This window comes from Eretmochelys imbricata, chromosome 11 (genome assembly GCF_965152235.1).
Source record: "Eretmochelys imbricata isolate rEreImb1 chromosome 11, rEreImb1.hap1, whole genome shotgun sequence".
In the NCBI taxonomy this organism is placed as follows: domain Eukaryota; kingdom Metazoa; phylum Chordata; order Testudines; family Cheloniidae; genus Eretmochelys; species Eretmochelys imbricata.
The window spans coordinates 83,403,045-83,419,354 of record NC_135582.1 but is presented as its reverse complement, the minus strand read 5'-3'; the positions used below and the strand labels follow the sequence as shown (position 1 = coordinate 83,419,354).

At 54.7% G+C, this 16,310-nt stretch overlaps 1 protein-coding gene across 1 annotated transcript in view; it reads right to left on the bottom strand.

Annotated features, from left to right (window-relative positions):
- Window positions 1-16,310, bottom strand: part of LOC144271985 (uncharacterized) — a 69,600-nt gene that overhangs the window by 15,981 nt on the left and 37,309 nt on the right. Inside the window, exon 3 of the mRNA XM_077829722.1 lies at window positions 2,024-2,198. The gene's annotated coding sequence lies outside the window, so the exon portion shown is untranslated. The remainder of the gene's footprint in view (window positions 1-2,023; window positions 2,199-16,310) is intronic.

The window sequence follows — 16,310 nt, the reverse complement described above, 5'->3', positions numbered from 1 at the left end:
CATCCTCTCTGGAACCCCCTTTCAGGTAGTTGAAAGCAGCTATCAAATCCCCCCTCATTCTTCTCTTCCACAGACTAAACAATCCCAGTTCCCTCAGCCTCTCCTCATAAGTCATGTGTTCCAGTCCCCTAATCATTTTTGTTGCCCTTCCCTGGACTCTCTCCAATTTATCCACATCCTTCTTGAAGTGTGGGGCCCAAAACTGGACACAGTACTCCAGATGAGGCCTCACCAATGTCGAATAGAGGGGGACGATCACATCCCTCGATCTGCTCGCTATGCCCCTACTTATACATCCCAAAATGCCATTGGCCTTCTTGGCCAATACAGTATCATGGGCACAGGGCAGCAGAGGGTCGGGTGGGGTGGGGAAGGGGAAGGGGCGGCTATACTGTGTCATGGGCTCAGGGCAGCAGAGGGTGGGGTGGGGTGGGGAAGGGGAAGGGGCGGCTATACTGTGTCATGGGATCAGGGCAGCAGAGGGTCGGGTGGGGAAGGGGAAGGGGCGGCTATACAGTGTCATGGGCACAGGGCAGCAGAGGGTCGGTTGGGGTGGGGAAGGGGCGGCTATATTGTGTCATGGGCTCAGGGCAGCAGAGGGTCGGGTGGGGTGGGGAAGGGGTGGCTATACAGTATCATGGGCTCAGGGCAGCAGAGGGTCGGGTGGGGTGGGGAAGGGGAAGGGGCGGCTATACTGTGTCATGGGCACAGGGAAGCAGAGGGTGGGGTGGGGAAGGGGAAGGGGTGGCTATACAGTATCATGGGCACAGGGCAGCAGAGGATGGGGTGGGGTGGGGAAGGGGCGGCTATACAGTGTCATGGGCACAGGGCAGCAGAGGGTGGGGTGGGGAAGGGGAAGGGGCAGCTATACAGTATCATGGGCACAGGGCAGCAGAGGATGGGGTGGGGTGGGGAAGGGGTGGCTATACAGTGTCATGGGCACAGGGCAGCAGAGGGTCGGGTGGGGTGGGGAAGGGGCAGCTATACAGTATCATGGGCTCAGGGCAGCAGAGGGTCGGGTGGGGAAGGAGAAGGGGTGGCTATACAGTGTCATGGGCACAGGGCAGCAGAGGGTGGGGTGGGGAAGGGGAAGGGGCAGCTATACTGTGTCATGGGCACAGGGCAGCAGAGGGTGGGGTGGGGAAGGGGCGGCTATACAGTATCATGGGCACAGGGCAGCAGAGGGTCGGGTGGGGTGGGGAAGGGGTGGCTGTACAGTGTCATGGGCACAGGGCAGCAGAGGGTCGGTTGGGAAGGGGAAGGGGCGGCTATACTGTGTCATGGGCACAGGGCAGCAGAGGGTGGGGTGGGGTGGGGAAGGGGTGGCTATACAGTATCATGGGCACAGGGCAGCAGAGGGTGGGGTGGGGTGGGGAAGGGGCGGCTATACTGTGTCATGGGCACAGGGCAGCAGAGGGTGGGGTGGGGAAGGGGCGGCTATACAGTGTCATGGGCACAGGGCAGCAGAGGGTGGGGTGGGGAAGGGGAAGGGGCAGCTATACTGTGTCATGGGCTCAGGGCAGCAGAGGGTGGGGTGGGGTGGGGAAGAGGAAGGGGCAGCTATACTGTGTCATGGGCTCAGGGCAGCAGAGGGTCGGGTGGGGAAGGGGCGGCTATACAGTGTCATGGGCACAGGGCAGCAGAGGGTCGGGTGGGGTGGGGAAGGGGAAGGGGTGGCTATACTGTGTCATGGGCTCAGGGCAGCAGAGGGTCGGGTGGGGAAGGGGAAGGGGTGGCTATACAGTGTCATGGGCACAGGGCAGCAGAGGGTGGGGTGGGGAAGGGGCGGCTATACTGTGTCATGGGCACAGGGCAGCAGAGGGTCGGGTGGGGAAGGGGTGGCTATACAGTATCATGGGCACAGGGCAGCAGAGGGGTGTGGGGATTGTCCGTCTCCCTGCAGAGGATGGGAGAATGGGGTATCTCGATGGTGTGGCTAGCTGGTGCGTAGGGCCCCGTGACGTTGCACCGGGGCCTGCAGGGGTCTGTTTCTTTGATATCCTGGGAACCATGCAGTAGTTACCTTTTTCTCTGTAGACCTTCATCCTGAGGTAACCCCGCAAGGAATCAGAGCCCAGGAGGACAGCTAGGATGTGAGCAGCCAAAGGGGGATATGGGATCTGCAGTGACCAACCAGCCTCCGGCTCAGGAGCTAAAGCAGCTGTCCGGAGTGGATCCTTGGAGGAGAATCTCTGCTGCTGTGGAATGAACGTGCCAGACATAACTTCCAGCTTCTGTGCCGCCATCCCACAGGGACTGTCCTTTCTATGGGACTGTCGGTATACCTTTGAGCCACCCCACCCCATTGCCAGACTATCCCACCTCCCTTAGCCAACATTAAATTATCCGCACAACCCCCCTATAAGGGCATGGGACCACTACACCCATTTTATGGAGGAAAAACTGAGGCATAGACAGACTAACTGTGATCACACAGGAGACCTGACCCCAGCTCCCCCTGCTTTAATCTGCTTGACCCCACTCCCTTCCACAAACCAGGAATGGACCCCAGGAGTCCTGGCTCCCAGCCCCCCTGCTCTGACCCACTTGACCCCACTCCCCTTCCAGAGATAGACCCCAGGAGTCCTGGATCCCAGGCCTGCACTAGACCTCACTACTCCCCTCTCCAAACCAGGGATGGACCCCAGGAGTCCTGCTTCCCAGCCTAGTGTCCTATCCGCTGACCCACCTAGTCCACCCATACGAATTGCCCATTGTGAGGGACTCGCCTCATGCCTTCCTACCTGCTCAGGCCTAGCTGCTGCCTGACCCCTGCTGGCCCATACAGATCCTTTGGGGGCTGCTTATCCAATCCCCAAGTGTTCCCAGCCCCTGAAGCGCCTGCCGAGATGAGGCTGGGTGCCCAGCCTTGCCCTCAGCAGTGCTGGGCAGTTGGAATTTGGTTCGGGGCTGGGGGCCAGGCAATCTCCCACCCTGCTGGGTTCAGTCCTCTTCCCTCCGAGGGGCTGCCAGCAGCCTGGAAAACAACTCAAAGTGTGACGCGACAAGGAGGGTGGACTTTTGTCCCAGTCACAGGTCACCTCTAATCACGCTTGGGATATGGCAACCCTGGGTGCAGGAGACAGCTAATCCCCTGCGCTGAGATAGCTGCGGCTTGTGCCTCTGCGCATGGAGGCAGCAGTAACAGACAGGACTCCTGGGTTCTCTCCCCGACCCTGGGAGGGGAGTGGGGGCTGGTGGTTAGAGCAGGGGAGCTGGGAGCCAGGACGCTTGGGTTCTCTCCCTGACTGTAGGAAGGGAGTGGGGGCTGGTGGGTTAGAGGGAGGGGGGCTAGGAGCCAGGACGCCTGGGTTCTCTCCCCAGCCCTGGGAGAGGAGTGGGAGCTGGTGGTTAGAGCAGGGGGGCTGGGAGCCAGTACGCCTAGGTTCTCCCCCTGGCTCTGGGAGGGGAGTTGGGGCTGGTGGGTTAGAACAAGGGGGGCTGGGAGCCAGGACTCCTGGGTTCTCTCCCTGACTCTAGGAAGGGAGTGGGGGCTGGTGGGTTAGAGGGAGGGGGACTAGGAGCCAGGACGCCTGGGTTCTCTCCCCAGCCCTGGGAGAGGAGTGGGGGCTGGTGGTTAGAGCAGGGGGTCTGGGAGCCAGGACGCCTGGGTTCTCTCCCTGGCTCCATGGGCGGGCGCGTATCTGAGGCACAGGGAGGCATTGCCTTCCCACACAGGGGCTGCAGCCAGGTCGGGGCGGGGGGGGGGGGGCTGTCTGAGGGCACCCGGGTCACATGCCACCCCCCCCCCCCCATACGCAGAGCTGCCCTGCTGTCTGGGGCTCCACAGACCCAGCAGCTGAACACAGCCCCCTGGGTCCTAGAACCAGTCGCGCTGCCCCTCTGCGTGCTGGGAGCCTTCCTGTTTCCTGTGGGGCTGGGTAGAGGGGTGGGAGAAATGAGGGAAGGGTGGTGGGGGTGGGGGGTAGAGGCAGTGGGGAAGGAAGTGGGTGGAATAGGGTGGGGAGGGGAAGGTGGGAGTGAGGGGAGGGGAGTGGAGCGGAGAAGAAAAGGGGAATCGCAGGGGGAAGTAGGAGCCCAGCATGAGGCATCCCCTCAGCAGCTGCTGGGCCTCCCCCGTTAAGCAGGCCCATTGAACCCTCTCCCGGACAAGCCCCAGCCCCCTGCACCTGGATCCCTCCGACGAGCCTCCCACCCCCAGATCCCCACCCCACTGAGCTCCAACAACCTGCACCTAGACCCCCACCACATCAAGCCCCACTTCCCCAGCACCCAGACCCCCCCACCAAGTCCCATCTCTCACAACCAGACCCCCCCACACCCCTGCTGAGCCCAACCACCATCACCTGGATCCCGCAGAATCCCATGGCCCCTACACCCAGAACCCAGCAACGAGCCCCTGTGCATCCAGATCCCCCCACCGAGCTGCCCACACCCAGATTGCCCCACACAGAAACCTCTCGCCCCACACTTGGATCCCTCCACACTTGGATCCTGCTGGGCTGAGCCCGCCCTCACCTGGTGCGCCTGGCACAGGGGGACAGGGCTCTGGGTTGTTTCTGGGGCAGGCCCAGCTCTTGCATGTGTCAGGGTCGGGTGCAGCCTCACTGCTGAGTCGCTGTACTGGAGGAGGTGGGGGCTTCAAGTTGATTGCCCACCTCAGTGCAGCTGGTGGCCTGTGCTCCCCACTGCTAGAAATGTGAAAAGCTGGGGTTTTATTAATGCCCCTCCTCACCATCACAGACTTCCAGTGTGACGTTGGACCCGTCTTTTAAGGCTTGATCTCAAGGGTAGTCTTTCCATTGATTTAAAAAGGCAGCAGAAAGGGGACTTAATTAGCCTGTGCCTCAATTTCTCCATCTGAAAGACAGGGATAATAAGAACACAAGCCTGCTTCACAGGAGTTTGTGTAAATTCCTTGGTTTTGGTTAGGTGCTTTGAGGTCCTCAAATGGAAAGTGCTTAGAAGTGCAATTTTTCAAAGTGTTTTTTACAATTCCCAAACCTTTATGTTTTGTTCATGCAGTAGGCCCTCCTCCTGGATCACAGGAGAATTTCAGTTTGAGACTTTATGGGACGTAGGGTGACCAGATATCCCAATTTTATAGGGACAGTTCTGATTTTGGGGTCTTTCTCTTATATAGGCTCTTATACCCCTGTCATAAATATAAAGGGAAGGGTAAACATCTTTAAAATCCCTCCTGGCCAGAGGAAAAACCCCTTCACCTGTAAAGGGTTAAGAAGCTAAAGGTAACCTCGCTGGCACCTGACCAAAATGACCAATGAGGAGACAAGATATTTTCAAAGCTGGAGGGGGGAGAAACAAAGGCTCTCTCCGTCTGTGTGATGCTTTTGCCAGGAACAGAAAAGGAATGGAGTCTTAGAACTTAGTAAGTAATCTAGCTAGATACGCGTTAGATTCTGTTTTGTTTAAATGGCTGATAAAATAGTTGTGCTGAATGGAATGTAGAGTCCTGGTTTTGTGTCTTTTTGTAACTTAAGGTTTTGCCTGGAGGGATTCTCTGTGTTTGGAATCTGATTACCCTGTAAGGTATTTACTATCCTGATTTTACAGCGGTGACTTTTACTTTTTTTCTTCAATTACAAGTCTTCTTTTAAGAACCTGATTGCTTTTTCATTGTTCTTAAGATACAAGGGTTTGGGTCTGTGTTCACCTATGCAGATTGGTGAGGATTTTTATCAAGCCTTCCCCAGGAAAGGGGGTGTAGGGTTTGGGGAGGATTTTGGGGGGAAACATGTTTCCAAGCGGGCTCTTTCCCGGTTATATATCTGTTATATGCTTGGTGGTGGCAGCAATAAAGTCCAAGGGCAAAAGGTAAAATAGTTTGTACCTTGGGGAAGTTTTAACCTAAGCTGGTAAAAATAAGCTTAGGGGGTTTTCATGCAGGTCCCCACCTCTGTACCCTAGAGTTCAGAGTGGGGAAGGAACCTTGACAATCCCCCACCCCCTGTCCTGATTTTTCACACTTGCTGTCTGGTCACTCTCATGGGATGACACCTCCTCCTACTGTGTGATGCTGGAGCAGCTTGCCGGAAGCGGGGAAGCAGGGCCCGGCCAGGTCTGCTCCCATCATAACTTTCAAAGTAGGAGGCGGGAGGGCTAGACAAAGATGCAGGCAGGCCAGGCAGGCCAGCCAGCCCAGTCAGTGTGCTGCTGGGAGGGCTGGATCACTTATGGCACCAGACACCCGATGCTGTCCTGTCCTCTGGGCCACTGCCAGCTAAGTGGGACTGGGCGGCTGAGGCTGAGCAATAAATGGCCAGGAGCAATGGATCCCCCTGGGCCAGAGTCCTTCAGAGCATTCCCATGGATAAGCAATGCGCTGGGGGCAATTAGGTGTTTTTTATTTGTTCAAATTCTGGAATGGGCAGGGGGAGCACGGGGGGGGGAGAGCTTGAGTGGGAGCAGCCTCGGGGGGGGGGGGAGAAGGGTGTGGAGGGAAGGAAGGGGGCAGAGGGAGGAAGGACATGGTGGTGGAGGGGAGAGGAGGTATTGGTAGGATAGGACTCAACTCTTTTCAGTGGATGGGAGATTGCATTTGCCTGGTGGCCAGCTCCTCATGAGAATGGGGTTGGGGATTTGGTTCCTTCACCCCTCGGAATATAGTGTCTGCTGGTCTGGTGCATAAAGCTGGCACCACCATGCTGCCTCCGTGGGACTTTTTGCCTCCTTGGTTCTGTGAGCTGAGCGGGTGTCGTTGTTAAAGTAGCAGCCAGCCTTTATTTTCCTGCCAGGAGCCATGTCTCTGGGCAGTTCTTATTCATTGCCTGAGGCACTTGCTGCTGGTGAACGTGTAAACACGGGAAGTGCTCCAGCTTAGTCTGTGTGAAGTGAAAATGAGGGGGCAGCTTTTGCCATCTGATTCCAGCTATTTCTTCCTGTCAGGGGGCAAATGCCAGCTCAGGGTGAGGCCCGGCACCTTGTTTTACTGTGTGAAGAAAGGGCAGAGCTTTCTCAATTAGCTTTCACTGCTGCTTGCCATTATATGTTCCCCAGGATCAACGAGAAGGGGTTGGGGCACTTGCAGGCTGCCCGCATGTCCGCTATCCGCATATAAAAAAACCTATGACTGACATTTTTTATTCCCAAGATTAGTGCTTTTAATTAGGTACCTGCTGCATGTCTAGTCTTCACACACACCATCTGCACAGAGTGGAGAATATACTCCATTTTGTTTAGAAAGAAATTGCAGAAAAGTGGAGGGGTTTTTTTTTTCAAATATCATTTACTTGGGTTCAGGAATTTGGCTGGAAGGGGACAAGCACGCAGTGGCGGGGAGGGGGAGGGAACAGTGGGGAGGGGGTGGAGCCTCAGCGGAGCAAGGGGCATGGCCTGGGGCAGAGCAGGAGTGGAGTATGGGCGGGGGCAAAGGCAGAAGAGGCGGGCTGGGAATTACTGCCTCCTTCCCAAGTGGAAGCTTCACCCACTGCCCATGCCTGGTTCGGGGAGGGGAGGGGAGTAGAGTCTAGTGGATTAGAGCGAGGGGGGCTGGGAGCCAGGACTCCTGGGTTCTCTCCCCGGCTCTGGGAGGGGAGTGGGGTCTGGTTCGTTAGAGCAATGGGGGCTGGGTTTTGTTGACGGATGGAGCTCTCAGTGTTTATCTGGCTCCCATTACTGTCGTGTCTGAACATCTCACACTTTGAGCATGATGAGTTCACCCTCACAGCCCCCTCTGAGTTAAGTACAGTTGAGTCAAGTACAGATAGCATGGAGGCTTCAGGTGACATGGGCAGTTTTTGGAAGAGAATCACTATGCTGCAAAATAGCCTCGTGGGGCCAGTGGAAGCTACGTTGTATAACCAGCCCAGTGACTCCAGTGAGGTTACTCCAGATTTCCACCGGCCTGAGGGAGTGGAGAATCCGGTCGGTATGTGTATTTCTGTATTACCTTGAACCATCCAGGCACTTTGTCCATGGCAACAAATAGTATATTTTTACAGAGCAGAAAGTACTGGGCCAGACAATCAATTGGTGTAAACTGGCATTAATTCCAGTGAAGCAACACTGATTTACACCAGCTGGGATCTGGCCCCATTGACTCCAATGGGATCTGATCTCGGTCACCGTATGTCTGTGCAGCGCCCGGCGCGACAGGGGCCTGATCTGGGTCACCGTGTGTCTGTGCAGCTTAACTACTTAAAAATTTGAAGGGTTTTTCTGATAACTAACCTAGGGTTAGTTATTCTCCCTTGCTGTAAATTTAGCCCATTACTTCTTGTTTCTATGTCAGAAATTTATATGTATATTATGTGAGAAAGCCTGGATTTGTGCTGGGGGTGGCCCACCTTGGTTATCATGCACATTGTAGGGAGAATGGTCACTTTGGATGAGCTATTACCAGCAGGAGAGTGAGTTTGTGTGTGTGTGGTTTTTGGGAGGGGGGTGAGGGGGTGAGAGAACCTGGATTTGTGCAGGAAATGGCCCAACTTGATTATCATGCACATTGTGTAAAGAGTTGTCACTTTGGATGGGCTATCACCAGCAGGAGAGTGAATTTGTGTGGGGGGGTGGAGGGTGAGAAAACCTGGATTTGTGCTGGAAATGGCCCAACCTGATGATCACTTTAGATAAGCTATTACCAGCAGGACAGTGGGGTGGGAGGAGGTATTGTTTCATATTCTCTGTGTATATATAAAGTCTGCTGCAGTTTCCACGGTATGCATCTGATGAAGTGAGCTGTAGCTCACGAAAGCTCATGCTCAAATAAATTGGTTAGTCTCTAAGGTGCCACAAGTACTCCTTTTCTTTATGTCAACACTGTTGCCTTTATCAACCAAATTTGTTATCTCATCAAAAACAGATATCAAGTTAGTTTGACAGGATGTATTTTCTATAAACCCTTGTTGATTTGCATAATTACACCACCTCCCTTTAATTCTTTATTAATTGAGTCCTGTGTCCCCTTACTGAAATGGACTGGGGGTTTTTTGGTTTGCCCTCTTCTGGCACCAGAAAAATGGGGAAGGGGTGATGAGAAATCAAGACCCTAAAACTGACAGTCCCCAAGGCGAAAGGGGGGAAGCCAACACTCCAGGTCAACCTGGTTGACAAGGCAGGCAGGCCAATGAGGCAGTGAGGACCATGGGGTCCTGTCCTTCATCTGAGCTGGAGGTGGCTGAGCGGAGCGGGGCTGAGTTAAGGGGAGCAGCCATAGGTGCTGACTCCGTGGGTGCTCTGGGGCTGGAGCACTCACAGGGAAAAATTAGTGAGTGCTCTGCACCCACCAGCAGCCAAGCTCCTGCCCCGCCTCCCCCCGCCCCACCTCCGCTCCGCCTCCTCCCCTGAGGGCGCCGCGTCCCCGCTCCTCCGCCTACCTCCCAGCGCTTGTCACCGCCAAACAGCTGTAGCCAGCTCCGGGAGGGAGGGGGGAGGAGCGGGAACGCAGCGCGCTCAGGGGAGGAGGCGGGGAAGGGGTTGCAATGGGGCAGGGCAGGGTGGAGTCAGGGTGGGGGGCTGAGCGCCCAGGGGTGCAAGCAGAAGTCGGCGCCTATGGGAGCAGTAGCCAGAGAGAGCCAGACAAGCAGCCCAAGGAGCTGTGCTGGAGGCAGAGTGGAGCTGGGGCTGGGCACCATCTCAGGCACTGCGAGACCCATCTGCACCCCTTTGAATTTTCCTGAGCGCGCCCTTCCTGGCAGACGCACTGTAGCCTGGGCACCACGGGCCATGCTCACTTTTGCAAATACCCGGTGGGTGGAATTTCAGACTGTGCCCGTTCTCCTGAGCTTAAAGCAACATGGCTCCTCGGAGCTGCAGCATTTCGGGGAAGCCCAGGCCCTAAGAGCAAAGTGCCCTGTTAAAACAAATACAAAAACTGAGCAGCACTGGAGACTGTGCAAGGGCTGGTTTGGGGACAGGCAATGCATTGCTGCTCAGGCAGAGAGAGGGGACAGAGAGGAGAGTGGGCAGCTCTGTGGGGCTTTCCAGCAGGGCCAGGCAGCTGAGACAATCTCCTTGTGAGTCTGCTGCAGCCTTGGTGCTTTAGGAACTCTGAAGGAGGCCAGGGATCTAGGGCAAGGATTGCGCCCTCTGCCCTTCTTTGTCGCTGCAGTAGTTTACGCTCCCCAGCCCACTCTGAGCACCCGGCCAGCAGCCACCGCTCTCCAGCCGCCCAGCTCTGAAGCCAGAGCGCAGAGCGGCGGCTGCCAGGCGAGCACCCTGCCCTGAAGGCAGCATGGCAGACAGCGGCAGTGCAGCAGTGAGGGTGACAATACCCTACAATGCCGTGCCTACTTCTCCACGGCTGCTGGAGACGACGCTGCCTTCACGGCTGGGCACCCAGCCAGCAGCTGCTGCTCTGCAGGAGCTCAGCTCTGAACGGGCACAGTAAGGTTTGTTTCCTAAAGTTTTGCATGCCACCCCCCAGAATACATTCTGTGCCCCTCCAGGGGTCTCACCCCCCCCGTTTGAGAACCTCTGCCATAGAGGTTAACCAGAGCTCTCTCTATTAGCTACGTAACTAGATGGCTCCCAGATTCTGAGCATGCAGCTCGGAGCGTGTCCAGCTCCTGTGAGACAGCCCTGCGGGCACTACACAGGGCTCGTTTTAGACAGGCCCACAGTACAGTACATCTCCCTTCCTGCATTCTCTAATTCCCCCCTCTCTCCCCAGTCAACAACATCTCAAACAGGCTATGGCCTTGACACCAGGCCTGAGGCCTCAGTAGACTCACAGCGCCCTGCTGGTGGTGTGGGTCACCCTTTCCCTCCGGGGTGTCTGGCCGTGGGAGTGGCCCAAATGTGAGATCGGGGGTGATACAGGTGCCATGTCCAGCCAGGACAAACCGCTACCCAGTGATGGTCTGTGTCAATCTACTGCTGGGCCAATGAGAGGATGCATGGCCCAGTTTCAAGACTGGCATTGGAGACAGGCTGTGATGGGTCCCCTTGAAGAGAGGCTTTGCTGGGTACCATCAGAGGAAGGCTGTGGTCCTCTCAGGCACTGCAGGACCCAGCTGAGCTCCTTTGAAATCTCCACCCTGGGTTCATTTTTCTGGGCAATCGATTCATGGCAGATGCAGTGGGTCACGTTTTCTTTTGGAAATACTCTGTGCCCGCAGCTTCAGATTGCGCCAGTGCTCCGGACTGTAAACCACCCCACTTCGGGGAATTCGAGCCTTTACAAAGCAAAGTGCAATGTGGATTGTTCAAATAAATACAAAAATAGAACAACAGGAGAGATTACACAACGGCTGATTTTCTGGGCGGCAACGTCTGTGTTATCTGGGGCAGTGGATTATTTCTGCAGCTGCAATAAAACCAGTTCTTCTTTTGAGGGGCAGCTATTCCACCCCAGATCCCCAGCTGCCATAAATCGGCTTTGCTCCGCTGGGGGCTCTGTGGGGAAGGGAGAAGGGGCTCGGGTCAGGCTCCACGTCGGGCTCCGGGGAGAGGGGGCTCGGGCCAGGCTCCACGCGGGGCTCTGGGAGGAAGGGAGAAGGGGCTTGGGCCAGGCTCCACGCGGGGCTCTGGGAGGAAGGGAGAGGGGGCTTGGGCCAGGCTCCACGCGGGACCCTGGGAGGAAGGGAGCGGGGGCTTGGGCCGGGCTCCACGCGGGACCCTGGGAGGAAGGGAGCGGGGGCTTGGGCCGGGCTCCACGCGGGACCCTGGGGGGAAGGGAGCGGGGGCTTGGGCCAGGCTCCACGCGGGACCCTGGGGGGAAGGGAGCGGGGGCTTGGGCCAGGCTCCACGCGGGACCCTGGGGGGAAGGGAGCGGGGGCTTGGGCCAGGCTCCACGCGGGACCCTGGGGGGAAGGGAGCGGGGGCTTGGGCCAGGCTCCACGCGGGACCCTGGGGGGAAGGGAGCGGGGGCTTGGGCCAGGCTCCACGCGGGACCCTGGGGGGAAGGGAGAGGGGGGTTGGGCCAGGCTCCACGCGGGACCCTGGGAGGAAGGCTCCCCGGGTTGCCACGCAAAACAAGTCTGTGTACTTTTTCAGTTTTCAGTACTTTTTCAGGACAAACACTTCCTGTCCTCTTCACTTAAGGATTCAATATAAATGCCTTCATTAGTTAACTTTTGGACTGAAATCTTTGCTTCTTCCAGTACTTTTTCAATGGCTAGCTCTCGGATTGATCCAAATGTATCTTCTATTGCTGGACAAAGATCTACTACTGTTGTAGCAGATGCCTGGATGGCATTGTGTAATGGCCCAAGTGGTTTCAACAGTAGACTTACAAGAGAGAGAAAATGGCAATAGTCTTCTCTGAATGTAGTCGCAAAAGTAATCCACCAGCCTCACTACTTAGATCCATCTCATCTTGGTAGATACTTTCCAAAGCCAGTCCGGCTGGAATAATTTTAAGACAACAGCCAAGGATCGCTCATGAGAAAGCCAGAGGGTTTTCCCAGGTTGGACTAATCTGAACTTCAGTCCCAGTGTATCTTCTATGTTTTCCAAGATATTCAGTCTTTTTGGACTCTTTCTGAAAAAAGTGTATAATGAAGACATTAAATTTGTAGCTTTTTAAATGTTTTTTGAAGAGTCTGCAGCTCGTATTAGCACTAGTTGGAGTAGATGGCCTCTGCAGTGTGTATAGGAGAGATTAGGGTTACACTTTTCTCTGAGCAAAGCTTGTGCTCCACCATGTCTTCCAGAGGAGTTTGCAGCTCCATCAAATGCACAAGCAGCCATCTGTTTGGGGTCCAGCTGACAAGCATTTAACTCTTCTAAGATGTGGGTTGTCACAGATGCCGCCAATGTGTCTTCTATAACTTGAACATCTAGAAATGCATCTACTGGCCTACCACTGACATCAAGATAACGTACACAATGACTTAATATTTTATGACCATTTGCATCGGTGCGTTCATCAGCCATGCATGCAAATTTTTTGAATGTGGTGAGAGAGTTCTTCACTTTTTCAACTGTTGAGTCTTTCGCTGTTGCACCGCATGTGTCTAGCCAGTCAGTTGGTTTCTTGCAGAAAGACGGTGAGCATTTGCTGGTCTTGTTCGGAACCAGTGTTCAACTTCAGGATGAACAAGTGTCAATTCACTTAACATTGGTCTCCAGTTTGTAGTTTTGTGGCATCTCTTGCTTAAATAGAAGGTAGGATGCCACAGCCATGTTTGGTCACATGAACTGCGTTGTGTCTCCAGCATTCTTAACAGCCTCATTAACTTTCACTGGTGTTGTCCTTGGTCAGTGGAGACTCGGAGTTCAGAGGTGCTTTCACATGAATTCATCTCCCAGGTGGGGGTCAAGAAGGCACCTTGGTCGTTCCTCCAGCTGCTCAGTGTTCGCTCTGGCCACTGTTGTTCGTTGTGCCACCGTTCACTCCATCGCTCTGTTGCCAGTGGTCCTGTGCCGTCACCTTCTGCTGCCACCTCCACTGTGACCTCTGCGAGTGGGTCTCTTGAGGTTCCACCGGCTCTCAGTGATTTCAGCTGAGCTCTCAGTGGGGGAACCTCGCTGCTAGTGCAGACTGGGCCGTCTCTTCCACAGAAACCCTGTCCCACAGCAGGTCTACGTGCTTAGACCTGCTTATCAGTGATTTCAGCTGCAATGGTCACTGAACAGAACAAAAGACCCTCTATGGAGCCTAATCAGCTCTGTCTTTAAACAGTGGAGAGGGGCAGGTCAACTAGTACTTGTGACTCAGGCAGACCATCAAGCAAAACACCTGTCCCCACCCGCTCTCTCGATGCCCTCAGTCAGCACAGGCTAAGTGCACTTCTACTGCCTTTTACTCAGACAATAAGAACAACAACATTTCTTCCCCTACCCCCCTGTTCAAGGGATTTGTAACCCAACCCCAGCCAAAATCTATCACTTGGGCAACACAGCTCTGTTTGCTGGATACCTAGGTAGATAGGTGTGAATGTAAATACCAACTGGTCCTGAAGCCTTTCCCCCCAGCCCCCAGCTCATCACTAGCTGTCAGGGAGAGCTCATTTAGACTTTGCTTACAAATCATCATTTGAAATTATTAGGTTGGCCAACATCACCGGCATGAATGCACTGACATTGTCATAAAAAACAACAGCTGTATAAGGAAGCTAGTTTGTGTTCATACTTTTCAAATCTATTATACTTTTTCAGATACATGTATTTTATCATACACTTTATATGTTTTTAAAGGGTGTATTAATGTTTTAATTTTCCAAACAATCACTAAATTGGCAACACTGCATGTAACTAGTTCACAAAACTGGGTGGTGGGGGTGTTGTGGAAATTTTAGGGGGGTGTACACCCTCCCTAGAGGGGGTGTAGGGAAATCCCTACTCTGGGGGAAAGGGAGAGGGGGCTCGGGCCAGGCTCCACATGGGAGTTGGGAGGGGAAGGGAGAGGGGGGTTGGGTCAGGATCCACGCAGGGAGAGAGTGTGGGGGGATATATTCATTCACTGTCTGGCTTGCCTGGGGGCAGGGTCTCAGGGGGGAGAGAAGGAGCAGGGCTGAGGGTCTGGGGGGCGAGGGGAAGGAGGAGCAAGGGGTGGGGCCAGAGTCCTGGCACTCCTGTGGGGCCCTTAAGTGGACCAGGGCTACTGGGCACAGGCCCTGTCAGACCATACCATAATCCGCCACAGATAAATGAAAACAATGAAGTTAACAGCCCATTAGTTTTCATGAAGTTGAAACACCAGCTACACTCATATATTTAACAATCACTTTGCTCTCTAATACACAAATGACTTGGCCTGGGGCTCTGGCATGAGCTGGCACCTGGTCTGCCAGCGTAATAAGGTGGCAAAAGAGCCACATGAAAACTCCCCATGTGCACCCTACAAGTGTCATCTGACAGCCCAGACCCAGGGGAGGACATAAAACTGCTCTGAACCATGAACTGGAAACTGGACTGTAAGAATCTTGAAAGTGCCTAGTACGCCAGACACCACCAGGATGGGAAATTGTTTTTGGCATCGCTGGATGGCGTTTGTGGCCTTGAACTGCCCGTGGTCACTGGTAAAAGTGACCTTGCTCAGTTGGTCTTGAAGGGGGAAGAGATGTGACAAAGATAGGAATATTGGTCATATTCTCCAGGTTCCTGTGGACTTTGCACAGCTATACACTGAGTGTGAAGGGAAGGGACAAGGGGTGTGACACACGCGCACCTCGTTGGAGAGCAGAGTTGTTAACATGCAGAGTGCACACAAGGGATCGGGGGATCCGAAGAGACAAAGGAATTCCCATTGGCCAGGATGTTCACACTTAGCAGCCAAGGACCAGGAGGAAGGAGATCCCCCCCACCTCTGTGCAGAGAAGCCCAGCAAAGATCCCTAACAGGAGGACAAAGGGCAAAGGTGTCGGGGAGGGGCTAAGTGCTGAGCTCATAGACACACAGAGCTCTGCATCTGGGACTGACAGACAAAGGCAGTGAGAGCAGAGATCTTTCCTACAGCAGCAGGGCCCAAGGGAGGCCTGGCTTAATCTTACCTGTGGCTTCTCTCTGCTGATCTCAGGGATTCCCCATGCTGGGTCCCGGCCCACTAAGAAACCCTGCTCTACTTGGAAAAGGCTGCCGGGTGTCCCTGCAAATGCTGGCTGAGGTGCACTGGTCCCTGCAGGGCGGGCAGGTCTCTGCCCAGAAGTTGGGCTTAGTTGGACTCGCTACGCAGAACTCGCAGTGTGAAGCTGGAGGGCTGGAGCCCAAAGGCTCAGTCTCAATCCAGGAGGCGGTGAGGCTGCATTACCTCTCCTGAAGGAAGTGTGGGACCCCTTCGGGGTCTGGCCCACTGAAGGGAATACTCCAAGAGACTGTTTAAAAGCTGGGGCTAGCACCCATCCTGTGGATCCATGACACCCCGCCTCCAAGGAACCCCTCTTCCACCATGGCACTGCTCTAATCCCATCTCAGACATCTCCCATTGCTTAAAACTCTTTGTGATTTGCCTGCCCACAGCGAGCAAGGCTGGTCCCACAATCCATTTCCATCCTTGAAAAACATCTCTCCAGCTGCATTCTGGGCAGGCAGAGAGAGCCCAGCATCCCTGGGTGCATGTTAATGCTGGCTCCAAAAACTGGCATGCTCAGATTTCACCTTGATCTGAGAACAGATGAGGCAGGCCTGGGAGAGGCTGAGTCACTGTGTTTACTTGTTTCAGAGTAACAGCCGTGTTAGTCTGTCTTTGCAAAAAGAAAAGGAGTACTTGTGGCACCTTACAGACTAACCAATTTATTTGAGCATGAGCTTTCGTGAGTTACGGCTCACTTCATCGGATGTGTTTACTTGGCTAGCCCCTGGCAAGGAGCCTGCAAAGAACAAAATCACACACAGCTCCCAGGATCCTATAAATAGGAGGGGACCTAGCGAGAGTGTGACAACTTGCAGGTGCCCAGCACTCAGTGCTGGTGTCTCACCGAACTGAGAAGGATAATTTAATAGACCTC